We start from the raw sequence: 12,140 nt of genomic DNA, 5'->3' as shown, positions 1-12,140 counted from the left end.
ATTCTAATTCTACTTCCTTCACCTTCTCCTGGTCCATGCACTTTAGTAAGGCAGTTTGGTCACTGAATGCTGCTGTCCTCAGAAAGGGTTCACTTCCCCTTGGCTGCTTTCTTAGGTAATGGTCAGGACAAAAGGGGTAGGAGGTGACATAGACCTATTTTGAAAAATTGAGATTTCTTCCTAACCATTCTTGCACATGTCTTTCTCTTCCCTAATAGCAATTCCAGGCCAGCCCGGCTGGTATACTCTCTAGATGGCAGTTCAGCCAAAATAGTGCCCAGGAGGTTCCAACTTAATTCTGATTTTACCGTCTGGATTCTCCAGTTAGATGGACCTTGTCCTAGATCATAAAGATAATACCATTTGACACTATCACCAAACCCCCATGCAGTGGTCCAGACAGGTTGATGTGGGGTACATAAAGTGCTTGTATAACTTTTATTAAAATGTCCAAGTCTTGCACCTTTTTTTCTCAGTAAAAGGTCTGGGTATGATTAGGAGATAACTACAAAAAACATGAAATTATCAATAGGGGAATTGAACACACCAATTTTGAAGCAATGGAGGACAGACAAGAATAGTACCTGGGACTGGAAACACTTTAGACCCCAAGAGACACAGAAGAGAGATGGATCTGCATGACCTCTGTTTTTCAGAATCACCCTTGGAGCCTTCTTCATGACGGCCAGCACCTGGTGAGTTTCTCCCAAACCATTGCATGTGCCTTCTATTTTATTGACTGCTGGATCTGTTATCCTCTGCCTGATGCCTCTGACCCACCATTTGGCCCATTTCCTCTAACTTCACTAAGAAGTCAATCAGAAACAACAGAGGATGTCCTCAGCTCCTGAATCTTTCACAAAAAAACACCTCTAGATATTTTCCCTACCCCCCCAGTTTCATAATTATGTCATTTCTTCTGAAGACAAATGTCACCCAGCTGGTGGTGTGGACAAACAGGACAGGTTGGACTGACTGCCCTTAGGCAGTCCTTCTGAAAACAATGATTAAACTTAATTGCTTAAACTGAACTGGGAATGTAAGGTTTACCCGTTTGCTGAGAGCTTATGTTAGAGGCACTGTCAACACCTTCCCCTAAATGATACAGGTCTTATATAGGAAACTCCAACAATTATAATAACGCTTTCTTTCCATGGGTATGATGTACATCCTTTGTACTGTACTTCTTTTGTGGAATCCAGGCATTAACCTCCCTGCCTTCTAGAAACACAGTGACTTACACTTTAGCAGTGGTCATAAGAAATCTTCCAGGGTTTAAGGAAGAACCTGTAGACTATATAGCCCTTAAGACTGCAGAAATCTCTCCAAAAAGAAGCTACCTTGGAGAGATTCCCAGAGAGATAACTGACATTTATGCGTACTCTGTGTGTAGTTATCCTTATGGCAGAAGTCATTCAATTAGAAAATTAGCTCCTGACTTTAGTTGAAGTGATCAATGGTACTACCTTATTCCTGGAAGGCATTCAGTTTGGCCTCAACTCACTGGTCAGGGTTGTTACAAATGAAAGGATTGCCCTAGACTTCTTTGAGGCTCAAGATAGAGCCTGTACAATCACCAATACATTCTTCTGCACCTGGATTAATATCTCAGGCCAAGTGGAAAAATCAATATAGACACTTACAGAGCAAAATCACCTGACTTTCTAAGGTAGAACCTGATGATATATGGAATTTGTTCAGCTGCCTGGGTCTGGACTCTTGGGAGGCAAGTTTGAGGTCAATACTTCAGGTTGGCCTTATCCTGAGAGTTTGACTCCTATTGATAATATGTTAATTGAATGTGGTATGAGAAAAATTGGGCAGATTTGGTTTTATTGGTCCAGACTAATCTGAGTGGCCAGTGGAGTATTAGACTCATGGGATATTTTTCCAGATATCCAAGACAGCATAGATAGTCATGCTCATTGTCTAGTATAATAAAGACAATGTTTCCTTTTGCAGCAAAGAACAGGCAACTTTATTTTTATTATAATATAAGCATATTATGTATATGTATGTTGTTGTTGTTCAGTTGCCTAGTTGTGTCTGATTCTTTGCGACTCCCTGGACTGCAGCACGCCAGGCCTCCCTATCTGTTACCATCTCCTGGAGTTTGCCCAAGTTCATGTTCATTGCATTGGTGATACTGTTGAGCCATCTCATCCTCTGACACCCTCTTCTTCTTCTGCGCTCAGTCTTTCCCAGCATCAGGAACTTTTCCAATGAGTCGTCTGTTCACATCAAATGACCAAAATACTGGAGCTTCAGCTTTAGCATCAGTCCTTCCAGTGAATATTCAGGGTTGATCTCCCTTAGATTGACTGGTTTGATCTCCTTGCGGTCCAAAGGACTTTCAAGAGTCTTCTCCAGGACCACAGTTTGAAGGCATCAATTCTTTGGTGTTCTGCCTTCTTCACAGTCCAGCTCTCACAACAACTGGGAAGACTATAGCCTTGACTCTATGGACCTTTGTTGGCAGAGTAATGTCTCTGCTTTTCAACACGCTTTCTAGGTTTGTCATTGCTTTCCTGCCAAGAAGCAATAGTCTTCTAATTTCATGGCTGCAGTCACCATCAGCAGTGGTTTTGGAGCCCAAGAAGAGGAAATCTGTCACTACTTCCACCTTTTCCCCTTCTATTTGCCTTGAGGTAATGGGGCAGGATGTCATGATCTTAGTTTTTTTAATATTTAGTCTTAAGCTGGCTCATTCACTCTCTTCCTTCACCCTCAAGAGGCTCTTTAGTTCTTCTTCACTTTCTGCCATTAAAGTGGTATCATCTGCGTATCTGAGGTTGTTGATGTTTCTCCTGCCTATCTTGATTACAGCTTGTAATTCATTCAGCCTGGCATTTCTCATGTATATGTATATGGCTTCTCATGTGGCTCCAAAGGGTAAAGAATCTGCCCCCAGCATGGGAGACCAGAGTTTGATTCCTGGATCAGGAAGGTCCCCTGGAGAAGGGCATGGCAACCCACTCCAGTATTCTTGCCTGGAGAACTTCATGGACAGAGGAGCCTGGTGGGCTACAGTCCGTGGGGTCACAAAGAGTCGGACACGACTGGGTGACTAACACACACACGTGTGTGTGTGTATATATATATATATATATTCATGTGTGTTAAGTCACTTCAGTCATATTTGACTATTTGCAACCCTATGGACAATAGCCCACCAGTCTCCTCTGTCCATGGGATTCTCCAGGCAAGAGTACTGGAGTGGGTTGCTGTGCCCTCCTCCAAGAAATCTTCCTGACCCAGTAATAGAACTGCATCTCTTACATCTCCTGCATTGGCAGGTGGGTTCTTTACCACTGACACCACCTGGGAAGCCTATATGTATATATACACATATATATAATATAAAGCCTGTATATATTATATAACATACATTTATATTATATATATTGCATTTAATATATATGTAGACTTTTATATAATATAAAAGCTCAGCGTTCCTCTCCTGTGATGATACCTGTTACACATGCAAGTGTCACCTGGTCCTTTTTTGCATCATACTATAGGAATTGGGGCATGGGAAACCAGCGCAAATGCTCACACCTTGGCAACTGTCATTGCTTTGAGTAATAAAGTACTTTGTCTTTGACCCAGGAGTCTCAACATCCATGAAATCACATCCATTAGCTTGCAAGAAGGGTAAAATGTGAGACCTTAAGGTTTTAACATCAGTCCATCTTATTTATGATACTCTTAATGGGTTAAATCCCTCCCTCAAGTGAACTTAGAAAATCCTGTTCCTCTCCACACAGGAAAGAAGAACTGATGAGGGATTAGGGTGATGTTCAGTGTCCTTCGTTGCTTTCTCTCCACTTGTAGATTTGCCTGTGCTCTTTAAACAGCCCTCTCTTAGAAAACAAAATAACTTTAGTTGATCTCTCCAGGCTCTACTTCTTACACTCTGCTGGGCCATCCTATTTCATCCCTCTAGCCTGTCTTTGCTCACTGTCTACCTGAGTTGTAGGTGACGCTGCTAGTTGGCAGCATTCATTCTCTACCATCACCACTCCCCCTGCAAGATGATTTCTGATGGAATTCAAACACCATTTAGACCTCCACTTATTTTCCACCCCCAGCTTCAGAAGTGAAATGGATTGGTCTGAAAGTAACCCATTCACTCCCTTTGCCAACAGATCAATTCTGGTCAGTGAGCTGTGAAGCCAGCTCTCAACTCTGGGCTACCTGTTATGCAAGATCAGACATTTTCTAAGTGCTTACTCGTGGGCCAGTGGGCCAGAATCTGCCTTCCAATGCAGGTTCACTCCCTGGCCGGGGAACTGAGATCCCACATACCCTGGGGCAACAAGCCTGTGAGCAGAAACTAGAGAGTCCATGCTCCACAACGAGAGACGCCCTTACAACTAGAGAAAGCCTGCATGCTGCAGTGAAGAGCCCATGTGCTGCAACGAAGGCACAACACAGCAAAAAAAATGTTTTTAAATGTTTAAATCTGTTTGAGGGGCTTCCCTGGTGGCTCAGCAGTAAAGAATCTTCCTCCAATACAGGGACGCAGGAGTCACGGGTTCAATCCCTGGGTCGGGAAGATCCCCTGGAGGAGAGCGTGGCAACCCACTCCAGTACTTTTACTGGGAAAATCTCGTAGACAGAGGAGCCTATTGGGCTACAGTCCATAGGGTCACAAAGAGTCAGACACGACTGAAGCAACAGTACACACACGATCAACTTCTTCAAGGAACATCTGTTGTCTGGACCCAATACCACTTTTCAGGAAAGAGTATTCTTGCTTGGGAAATCCCATGGACCGAGGAGCCTGACAGGCTACAGGCCATGGTGTCGAAAAAGCTGGACATGACAGCAACTAAACAACATCTACAACAACAACAACAACAGTTGCTGCCAGCCAGATCATGTGTGTATGTATATATATGTGTATATATGTATGTATATATATATTTAAGGCTTCCCTGGTGGCTCAGCTGGTAAAGAATCCACTTGCAATGTGGGAGACCTGGGTTCAATCCCTGGGTTGGGAAGATCTCTTGGAGAAATAAAATGTATTTGAATATATTTAAAATGTTTTTTGAACCAAAGCTTATATAGTGTAATAAAATCCTGCCTCTATCAAAGCCTCATATACTCGTCTCCTAATTTTAATCATCTGACAAACAGCACAGTTACCCCCACATTATATTCTGATAGCGGGAGGGACATGATTAACAGAGAGGATCAATCCATTTATCCTTCCGTCCCCTGCCCTTTGCCCAGGGAAGTCTCATTGCCTCTTCTTGTTGAAAGTTCTTAGCTTCTGCTGACGTTCTCCCAGCCAATGACTAGGGGAAAGTCTAGACTTTGCATGAGGATACTTCTGCAGCTCCTCTTCCCTGTCAGCATCATTGCTGCCTAACACTATTATCAATAATCTGTCAGATAAGTTTCTAGAATTTCTAAAAAGTCATCAAAGAAACTGAGAGAAAGGAGAAAGGTATTGTAAACCTGGAGGTCAGAAGTGATCAGTGGGTGGCTCTGTTTGATTAAATCAGGAGTACTATTGCTTAATCCTGGGGCAGTACTCCTTCAGCGCTAAACATGTTTGAAGTTACCTATAAGTGTCTACAACTGAAATGTTAACTCATTTCAAGATTTATCTGAATAGAAAATGTGTTATTTTGAATGAAATGGAGATGGGGAGACTTCACATTTGAGAAATTCTAAAATTCGACAAGATCTCCTTAGATCTAAACAGGGAGGACTTTTTTTTTTTCCCCTAAAGTCTTTTGTATAATAAACATCTCAAGTTTCCTTTTAAGAGAATCTAAAATGAAGCAGATGCTTTGAACTGATCTGAATTTAGAGCTGAAAACACTGTAAAGTCTCTTTTGTAACTCACACTGGCTTTGAAGAAAAAGATCAGAGTCTTGAGAGGTTTCATTTTCACATGGATAGCTGAAGAAGACAATGCCCAGAGAAGATTGGGATTTTTCTTTGTATGCACTATGGAAGAAATATCTATTTAATATGCAAAAAAAAAAAATCAAGCGTTCTTTTCTCTAGACAAAATGTAGAGAGAAAGAAATAATAGATATGGGAAAAAATAAAGGAACTAAAATTATGAAAGGCTTATGTATTTTGTTAGTGTGCTTTGCTATCTGAGAGTCCCCCTGGTTTATTAACAGAAGAGTTCAATGCAAGGAAATGGTCAGAGTAATGTGTTTATCTTTGGGAATAAACTACAAATCTTCATTTTCGATAACAAGCATTTATTTAGTTATTCTTATAATAATATGACTTTTAGCATACCATACTACTACCATAGTGTGGTAGTCTTTTTTCATTGATTTTAAATGCAACATATATGGCTATATATGACAAAGCCACAGCTAACATCACAATCATCCACAAAAAGATGAGAGCATTTCCTCTAAAATCAGGAACATGACAAGGATGCCCACTCTCACCACTTTTATTCAGTTTTGTATTGGAAGTCACAACAATCAGACAAAGAAAAGAAATAAGGGAAACCAAATTGGAAAGGAAGAAGTAAAATTGTCACTGTCTGGCATTTCAAATGACATAATACTCTATATAGAAAATCCTAAAGATGCCCACTAAAAACTGTTAGAACTAATAAATGAGTTTGGTTGGTGAAGTTGTGGGATACAAAGTTAATATATATAAATCTGATACATTTCTATCCACTAATAGCAAACTATCACAGAGAGAAATTTAGAAAAGAACCCTATTTACAATTGCATCAAAAAGAATAAAATACCTAGGAATAAATCTAACCAATGAGGTAAAATGCTTATACTCTGAAAACTATAACACACTGAAGAAAATGAAAGTGACACAAACAATTGGAAAGGCAAGCCATGCTCATGAGTTGGGAGAGTCAGTAACACTGAAACGTCCACACTACCAAAGGCAATCTACAGATTCAGCGCAATCCCTATCCAAATACCAATTGCATTTTTCACATAACTAGAACAAATAATTCTAAAATTTGTGTGGAAACACAAAAGACCTCCAATAGACAAAGCAATCTTGAGAAAGAACAAAGCCAGAGGCATTGTAAGCTCCAGTAATCCAAACAGTATAGTACTGGCACAAAAATAGACACATAGATCAAGGAAACAGAACAGAGGGCCCAGTTTAAACCCATACTTTTATGGCCAATTAATCTATGACAAGGGAGGCAAGATTATACAATGGGGAATAGACAGCCTCTTCAATAAACTGTGCTGGGAAAACTGGACAGCTACATGCAAAAGAATCAAACTGGACTACTTTCTCACACCATATTCAAAACTAAACTCAAAATGGATTAAGACTTAAATGTAAGAACTGAAACCGTAAAACTTTTAGAAGAAAACACAGGCAGCATGCTCTTTGGCATTGATCTTAGCAACATTTTTTTTGGATCTATCTCCTCAGGCAAGGGAAGCAAAAGCAAAAATAAACAAATGAGACTACATTGAACTAAAAACCTTTTGCACAGCAAAGGAAACTATCAGCAAAATGAAAAAGTAGCTTACTGAATATATTTACAAATGATATATCAAATAAGGGGGTAATTTCCAACACAAACCAAAAACTCAGATAATTCAACCTCAAAAACAAACCTGAGTAAGATATGAACAGAGACTTGAAGAGACATTTTTCCTAAGAATATATACAGACAGCCAACAGACATGAAAAAATGTCAGCATCACTAATCATCATGGAAATGAAAATTAAATCCCAGTAAGATGACACCATACACCTGTCAGAATGACTACCTTCAAAAAGACAACAAATAACAAGTGTTAGTGAGGATATGGAGAAAAGGGAACCTTCATGTACTGTTGACGACATTGTAAATTCCACAGCATTCACTATAGAAAGCAGTATAGAAGCTCCTCAAAAAGTTAAATATAGAACTACCATATAATTCAACAATTTTACTTCTGAGTATTTACTCAAAGGGAAAAAAAACACATCAATTTGAGAAGATATTCACACCTTAATGATCATAGCAGCATTATTTACAATAACCAACGCATGGAAGCAGCCTGAGTCCATCAACAGATGAATGGATGAAGAAGATGTGGTATATGTACAGTGGAATATTACTCAATCATACAAAGAAATCTTGCCATTTGTGACAACATGAATGAATTCTGGATAGTACTATGCTAAGTGAAATAAATCAGACAAAGACAAACACCGTATGCTTTCACTTACTTGTAGAATCTAAAAAAATAAACCAAACAAAATGAAAGCTGCCTTACAGGTACAGAGAACTGACTGGTGGTTGCTAGAGGGGAAGCCCATGGTGGAGGGGTGAAATTGGTGCAGGGGACACAGAGGTACAAACCTCCAGTTATAAACTAAGCTGTGGGGATGAAATTTATAGTACAAGAAATATAGTCAGTAATATTGTAACAACTCTGTGTGAAGACAGGTGGTTACTTATCTCAGTGTTCATTTCATAATGTATGCAAATATCAAATCAATATGTGGTACACCTGACACTAATATTTATGTCAGAAATATTTCAGTTTTTAAAGGCAATATGTTTAATGTAGAGAATAAAAAATGCTTCTTTACTGAATAAGTATTTTTAAGATCCTGCTGCACTTATGTATTAGGAATGCAATACCAAACAAAAACAGATGTGGTCTGTTTTCAGTTTGTGAGAGTTCAGTACATATCACTCAATCCCCCAAATAACTCTATGATCTTCAATGCCCATAAAGAACTGAATTTTAAACACACAGTGGAATACTATACAGTAATGTGAATGAAGAATTTATAATTACATACAATGGATAAATCTCTGAACATAGTGCTAAGGAAAGATGCCCAATACAAAAAAGTACATGTTATATGACTCCATTGAGATGAGGTACAAAGCAGGCAAAGTTAATCTGTAAAAAAAAGGTCGTACTTTGGGACATAATGACAAGAGAGCACAAGAACCACGTCTGGAGTCAGGGAAATGTTCTGTTTCATGATCAAGGTGCTGGTTACATGGATGAGTTAAGTTTGTGAAAATTCAGTGTAGCTTAAAAACTGCAACAGCTTTAAGAGAAAATAGTTGTTACTATTTCCATTAACAGATGGAAAGTCTGAGCTTCTGAGAGGCTGATGACTTGGGTCAAAGTCATACTTTAAGTGGCAGAGCCAGGTTTCAATCCAGGCTACCTGCCTCCAGGGCCCAGGTGTCTGAGGAACCTGAGGAACACCTGTTATTCCACATGCTCAGCAGCATTTGGTGGTGTCAAATTTTTGGATTTGGGCCATTGTAGTAGGTGTGGAGTGGTTTCTTTACCACTCTAGGTACCATATATCTTGGTATATGTTCCAAGTGTGTTTGGAAAGAAGATGTGTTCTACTGTTCTTGAATGGAATGTTGTGTAAATGTCTGCTCAGTCTTGTTGACTGATGTCTTGCTGAGTTCTTCTGTGTCTTTCCTAGTTTTCTGTCTAGTTGCTCAGTCAGCTAGATTGTGCATGTGTTGGTTTTAATACACAGACTGTGAATAGAGACTTAGTTAAAATAAGGAAGGGAACTTTGTTCTGTGGAGTGATAGCTGATATGACTACCCCAGGCACCTGGGAAGGACAGGCATTGAAAGTACAAAGGGCAAAGGCAGGTGCTTACTTCAGTGGATAAATCATCACTTCCCAGATGCCTCTTAATATTGCTATTTTCTGATTGAAATCTCTGAAATGAATCTCCTCTACTAGAAGCGTCCAAGTTCTGCCATGTCATTAAACTTTTTTTAAATTGGAGGATAATTGCTTTACAATGTTGTGTTGGTTTCTGCCAAACACCAAAGTGAATCAGCCACATATATCCCCTCCCTCCTGAGCCTCCCCCACCTCCCTGACCCCATCCTGCGTCTCTAGGCTGTCACAGAGCTCCAGGTTGAGCTCCCTGTGCCCATGCAGCCGCTGCCCACTAGGTTTTTTACACAAGGTAGTGTATATATGTCAGTCCCACTTTCTTAATTCATCCCACCCTCCCCTTCCCCCTCTGTGTCCACAAGTCTGTTCTCTATGCCTGTGTCTCTATTCCTGCCCTGAAAATAGGTTCATCAGTACCATTTTGTTATCTTGAAATGAAGTCAGCCTCAAGTTTCTTAGTAAGGACTCTAAAAAATGAGTTTCTAAATGCAAACTCATTAACTCTTATAATTTGAACAAAGAAACAAAAACTAGTAAAAGAAGTATCACTGTCATATGTTCTATATAACTTTCCCAAGATGACTCCTCCTACTTCCATATATTATCACTTACACTGAAAAAGGTAGAATCCTAAAGGTATGACCGTCTTTCAGAGAGGTAGCTTTTTTTCCTTTTCATGTGTTGGGGAGGAAGAAATTTTTCTCTACCCATCTAGGTTCTTCTGACTGGTCTAAGAATTAAATTGACATGATACAAGTTAATGGAAGAAATCATACAAAAGTTTAATAATCCCAAACTGAGTAATTTGCCAAAATACCCTAAACTCTCACTTTAAATACCATTTTCAGTTAAAAACAAAAGATGTTGGGGGTAGGGGTTTAGGGATTCACAGGGAAAGAAGACAATTTATATAGAGATAGAAAAGCAAATGTCTGGTAAATAAATTTTGATGGGTCATGTGGAGACTATGGGACACAGAGTGGATGGACTCTGATCTCTATATCCTCTCTAGTTCCCACCACCACACTTAGCCCATATGCTTTGCAGATATCTCTGGTCATAGCTCTATTTTGAAAACAAGCCCTTTATTTAAATTCTTTGAGCAGCTAAGGGGGAGACAAAAAGACTTCTTGAAACTTCTATATTCTCTGGTTGTTTTGGGAAAAATCTGCATGCCAAAGATATTTGGGGGCAGCAAATTCTTCTCCCTTATACACAGATATGCAGATGACACCACTTTTATGGCAGAAAGCGAAGAAGAATTAAAGAGCCTCTGGATGAAAGTGAAAGAGGAGAGTGAAAAAGCTGGCTTAAAGCTCAACATTCAAAAAACGAAGATCATGGCATCTGGTCCCATCACTTCATGGCAAATAGATGGGGAAACAGTGGAAAAAGTGTCAGACTTTATTTTCTTGGGCTCCAAAATCACTGCAGATGGTGACTTCAGCCAAGAAATTAAAAGACGCTTGCTCCCTGGAAGAAAAGCTGTGACCAACCTAGTCAGCATATTAAAAAGCAGAGACATTACTTTGCCAACAAAGGTCCATCTAGTGAAAACTATGGTTTTTCCAGTAGTCGTGTATGGATGTGAGAGTCTGACTATAAAGAAAGATATCCGCCAAAGAATTGATGCTTTTGAATTGTGGTGTTGGAGAAGACTCTTGAGAGTCTTTGGACTTAAAGGAGCTCAAACCAGTCCATCCTAAAGGAAATCAGTGCTGAATATTCTTTGAAAGGACTGATGCTGAAGCTGAAGCTCCAATTCTGATGTGGAGAACTGACTCACTGGAAAAGCCCCTGATGCTGGGAAAGATTGAAGGCGGGAGGAGAAGGGGATGACAGAGGATGAGATGCTTGTATGGCATCACCGACTTGATAGGCATGAGTTTTAGCAGGCTCTGGGAGGTGGTGATGGACAGGTAAGCCTGGTGTGGTGCAGTCCATGGGGTCACAGAGTGGGACACGACTGAGCAACTGAACTGAACTGAACTGAAGTGTATGATTCAGTGGCATTAACTACGTTGGAATTGTTGTGCAACAACCTACCCAGTGTCAAGGAGAGGGACATTTCCCCCTTTACCTCTCTTGAGTTCTTGTGGTTGGACCGTCAGGCGAGTGTACGCTCCTCGGTTCTGTCTCGTCACAACAAAGATTGGGAGTGATGGACGTTAAAGCCCCACCTCGGCGTGTCACAGCTCTCGAGTCTTAGACAGACCGAGTTATAGCTCTCAGGTCTCGAGCAGACGGTGATATAGCTCTTAGACAAATCAGTGTTACAGCTCTATTTTATTTAGATAATAACTGGAAAATCCATCTTCCAGGCGTGAGGGCATGTCGACCCGAAGATGTGAAGAGAAGAGCGCCCCAGCGCGTGGGTGTCGGGGGTGGGGAGAGAGCGAGCGAGCGAGGGAGCGAGAGAGAGAGAGAGAGAGAGAGAGAGAGAGAGAGAGCGAGAGAGAGAGCGGGGGAGAGAGAGAGCGGGAGAGAGAGAGAGAG

This window comes from Oryx dammah, unplaced genomic scaffold, assembly GCF_014754425.2.
Source record: "Oryx dammah isolate SB20612 unplaced genomic scaffold, SCBI_Odam_1.1 HiC_scaffold_28, whole genome shotgun sequence".
Classification (NCBI taxonomy): Eukaryota; Metazoa; Chordata; class Mammalia; order Artiodactyla; family Bovidae; genus Oryx; species Oryx dammah.
This window is presented reverse-complemented; position numbering follows the sequence as displayed.